General features: G+C 43.8%; 1 protein-coding gene across 1 annotated transcript in view; it reads left to right on the top strand.

The window, feature by feature from the left end:
* LOC135826019 (location of vulva defective 1-like) overlaps nucleotides 1–5,000 on the top strand; it is a gene marked incomplete in the record, with an annotated part of 37,984 nt that overhangs the window by 11,279 nt on the left and 21,705 nt on the right.

Genomic DNA, 5,000 nt, shown 5'->3' with positions numbered 1-5,000 from the left:
ACGTCCTCAATGAACCAGTATTCTGTATAACATGTACGGTGCTGCTCAATGAAATCCAGTCGATGCACTCAGGTACGCGCCGGGCGTTGCGCAGCCCTAGCCATGCGAACACTGGGATTCGAAATGGTGCAAGGCGCAAACTTGAGTGCCGCAACTGGATTTCATTGAGCAGGACTGTACTTTTCTAAGCACTCGCAGACTGTACTGTTAGGTGTAGTAACATTTCAGTGTCAGGGGACCACCAGGTTTCAGGTGTGACGTACTTCGAAGTAGATTTCGGCGACCAGCGTTCCCATTACATACAGTGCATAGTCCAGTGCCATTTAGGTGTAATCTAAAATTCTAAATTTAGGTGCCTGGTTTCTCTACCGAAATCATCAAAGTTAAAAGTTACACCGAAAAAGAGCGTGGTGTACAGTACAGTCGACTTTGCTTATAACGACACTCGGCGGGGCATCAAAAAGGTGTCCTTATTCGCGAAGTGTCGTTATACCCGAAGTCTCATTATACTGTAAGACATGTTATTATAACGAGTCGCAAATTTAACGATTGTCCAAAATTCATAGGTTAACGAGAAGATATGTTAACGATCTTGCAGTATTCTGCCATATCCACACACAGCATATATGAAGCAATACGGCCTCAACGGATCTTATTATAACGAAAAAATGTCATCCGTTAAAACGTTAGATTTACTTCCTCGTTATATATACATGTCTTACAGTATGTATTACCGTGGGATGGGACTTTGCTCTGGGCATGGAAATTCTGTCGTTATTCGCGAATTGTCGTTATACCCGCAGTCGTTATTAGCGAAGTTGACTGTACACAATGCGATATGCGGAATTCGCAGCAGCATTTTTGCAATGCAGTCCAAATTGCACCCGCAGTGAAGCATAATGCACCCACTGCGACCAGGTAATCGAGACTCAACCTTCGCAATGCGGTGTGCAGTCTTTACAGCAAAAGTTGTATAGTGGGTTCAAGAGTTGCTAGTCGATTTGTACAAGTTGTACCTAGTTACTGTAGATCATGAATATGTACCGAACAAGTAAATCCAACGAGTTAACGAGCAAAGATATGTCGTATCAAGTGTACATAACCCCATATACTCTTGGTCGTATGCATTTGGGCATCGCACGATTGAAATCGATCATTTCACATTATGGCATGCAGCGCGTGTTCAACGGATCGTAACTCGGTCAATTCTCAACGGAATTCAACAATCGGAAGATCTAGATGATAGCAGAGACACTCAGCAGTCAGCTCGAACAACTCCGAAGTCTCTCAGATGAATTTTGACGAAGCGGCAGGAGATCGAAAAATTTGAATATTTTACCCTCTGGATAATTTCAATTCTTTATTCTCCTGAGATCGATGTCTTGTTTCTCAAGACCATGTCGCAGCAGAGTTCCTGGTATACTGTGATGGACAACAATGAATCTCCTTGACGAGTTTGGGCTCATTGTAGTCTCCTCTCCAAGAACTTTCCAGGAGCCCAAGATGGGTCAAATTAAATTTGGTAAAGTGGAACCAATGTTATGATGGAAAAATAGAACGATGCATACTCAAAATGAGAGAATTATTTTCTTGTTGTGGTCATTGAATTCAGTAGAGGCCCAACGAGTTTAACCCATTGACTGCTGAGCCCGAATATATTCGGGATTCAGGATGACGTCAGGGCGCTGAGCCCGAATATACTCGGGCTGACAGGCTATCCTACCGTACTAAGCTCCGTGTTCCAGCGTAGGGTTGCAAGAGACCCCAGAGTCGAGCGGTACATTTCCGGCATTCAGTACGAGAGGTTGCGGGTACGAATCCCGCTTGGATACTTTTTTTTCTTCTTTTTCGTCCGGTGATTCAACTCAAATTGCCGACTTTTTCGTATTTTACGCAATTTGGATGAACTTACGTGTCGTATAGCATCTTGTTCCCCTTTCTAGGAACTATATCGAGTTGGTCAGCGTGATGATTATATGCCTTGGTCAACATTTCACAAGAGTTCAACAACCTAGTTTCTTAGACTATGAAGTTGTGGAGCTGTACATTGGCCATATTTTTAGCATTTTCTTCAGAGTCTCAGATGAAAGGCCCTGTAGCCCTCAATGGGTTAAAGGGGAAGTTAAGGCAAAAATCAAAATTTCACCAGTTGTAGTCTTCGGGGTGCTGAGTCGAATGGTCTTGGTCCGAGAAAGCTGAGACACTCCCTTCCTACTTGAATCCCAATCGAACTCGCGCACTTCCACCGAAACTGGGTGACTGCGCCCTACTAGATGGTGATTTATATGCAAAATGTCACTAAAAGCGCCATTTCGTTCTTATAAAAGCACGGATGACCGCGATTGGCCCATATGTTGTAGTCTTTTGGACGCTGAGTCCACTGGTTTTGGTCCGAAAAGGCTGCGATGCAGCGTTCCTCCTTTATTCCCAATCGAACATGGTTGAACAAGCGGTCACGTGCTCCTGGGTGCCCAAATCACCTGGTCACCACGCCAGCCGGCGACAACTTTCACACCAAGGTTCAACTCGAGTTCAACTCGAGTGACAGGACTGCACCCAAAAGAGGTCAAACAGGCTAGTAAGTTGTACCGTGCCTGCAGGGTACAACTTACTAGCCTGTTTGACCTTTTTTGGGTGCAGTCCTGTCACTCGAGTTGAACTCGAGTTGAACCTTGGTGTGAAAGTTGTCACCTGCTGGCATGGTGACCAGGTGATTTGGGCACCCAGGAGCACGTGACCGCTTGTTCAACCATGTTCGATTGGGAATAAAGGAGGAACGCTGCATCGCAGCCTTTTCGGACTAAAACCAGTCGACTCAGCGTCCAAAAGACTACAACATATGGGCCAATCGCGGTCATCCGTGCTTTTATAAGAAGGAAATGGCGCTTTTAGTTACATTTTGCATACAAATCCCCATCTTGTAGGGCGCAGTCACCCAGTTTCGGTGGAAGTGCGCGAGTTCGATTGGGATTAAAGTAGGAAGGGAGCGTCTCAGCTTCCTCGGACCACGACCATTCGACTCAGCACCCCGAAGACTACAACTGGTGAAATTTTAATTTTTGCCTTAACTTCCCCTTTAATGTAGAATTCCTAGTATTATTGCATCTGTCTGAGAAGATCGTTAACTTTTCAAACCGCTAACCTTCGAAAATCAGAGAATCGTTAACTTTGCCGGTCGTTAAAATAATAATTATGATTTACAGTATGTGATTGATGGTGTCGTACACCCACTTTGCACTTTGACAAAATTCATCAGTGTCTTTTCGCATATTTCTTCTGTGATTTTGTTTTTTGCTACTGTAAAAGCGGAACATTTCTGTGGAGGTTTATTTTCGGTAACCTATTTTCGCGACCTAAAATTCAACCATACCATGTCACACGGTGTGCAAAGTGCATTTTTTCATCTGGAAAACTGGTTTACAGAAATTTTCGCGCAACCGAACCGTTGATTTTGGGAAATACTGAAAATATTACACCACTGAAAATTCCTGGTTTTACAGTAAGTTGCTTCGCTTTCCGGCGTGCCGGCGTGGCATGGATGGCATTCGCAAAATCTCCTATGGATCGTGCTTGCACGTTTTTCGCCAAGCACCTTCCTACCAAGCGCAGTATTTGCACGTACTATGCTTGAAGATGTGTGTTGTTGTCATTTTATTTTACTTTATCAGATTTACAGACAGGAGAATGCCTTCTGACTAGACCAGGCCACACCTCAGCCTTCGAATTTTTTTGGCAACCCAACGAACTTGATGCCGGTACATACAAAACTTTACCAATGGTGGAAAAAAGTTATTAAGCAGTACGACTGAAATTGTATAAGGCCACATGTTTTTATTTCTATGTTTCTCGTCACCCGCCTCCATACGATTCAGGAATCTGGAAGAAAAAAAGAAAAAAACTGTGCTGCACTGACTGTGCATGTGGGTACCAGCACACTCATGCACATGTACATAATGTGGCGTGGCCTGCGCGACACATGATGCGAGGTCGGCATTTTTTTGTGGGCAATCTAGCTGCACATGCACAGATTGTGATAGAAGCTCCTACCGCATACTAGTTGCTAACTATGGACGCTATTTTGCATGGTGTATTGGTGGATTTTAGTGTGAACAAAGGTCTGGTAAACTTTTTTTCTTTTTTGGTCATTTTTTTATTTTTTTCCACCTCTCGCATACGTTTTTAGATTTTCAGGTGACGAGAAACATAGAAATAGAAACGTGTGGCCTAACTTTCCTAGTGTGCCTTTCGCTCTGAACTGACACCATGTAGAAGCTTTGTTTGTGCCAGTGCCATTATGGATGGCAGCACATGCACATGAACGGCAGTCAAATGACATAATTATTTTTATGTATTATGCATTATATGCCTAGAGGGTGGTAAGTACTTCCAAGATTATGATAACCCCCCCCCCCTCTCTCTCTCCTTTTATACCAGAAATACTGTGTGTTTTTAAAATGATTTGAGTGGCACTTTTAAAAGCAATGACAATGACTGATTGTCATGTTCTGTGCGATATCCTTCCCCCGTGCAGAATCAGCGGCAGCAGACAGCAGTCCTACAATAGGACTGCTGGCAAACAATCCTCACGGGCGATTTCTCGATCCCGGTGGATAGACGACATCTACTACATTCGTACAGTAGGGATAGGATGTGCCGGCATAGTTGGAGGGATTGAACTCTGACAAGGATATGATACAATGCATACACACAATTAGTCATACTCTCCATAGTGATATACATGTAATAGTAACAATGTCCAACTCTGTATCTTGTTACTTCAAGTACATAGTAGCAATCTCACAAATCTGTTAGACATTAGACTAATACTGCTATTCTCCAAAGTAGCTGCTACGCTGTACTTGTTCATGCTTTCAAGTAGGATAGTTGTCTAGTGTTTTCTGCCATGTTTTGTCTAAGAACTGTCTATGTTTCTGCTATGCCCTGCCCCCCCCCCCCCTTCTCCCTCCTCTCCTCTCTCTCTCACACACACCCGCCCGCAC

The sequence above is a fragment of the Sycon ciliatum genome, chromosome 10 (genome assembly GCF_964019385.1).
Source record: "Sycon ciliatum chromosome 10, ocSycCili1.1, whole genome shotgun sequence".
NCBI classification, from domain to species: Eukaryota; Metazoa; Porifera; class Calcarea; order Leucosolenida; family Sycettidae; genus Sycon; species Sycon ciliatum.
Note: the sequence above shows the minus strand (reverse complement) of the source record. Positions and strands in the feature narration are given on the sequence as shown.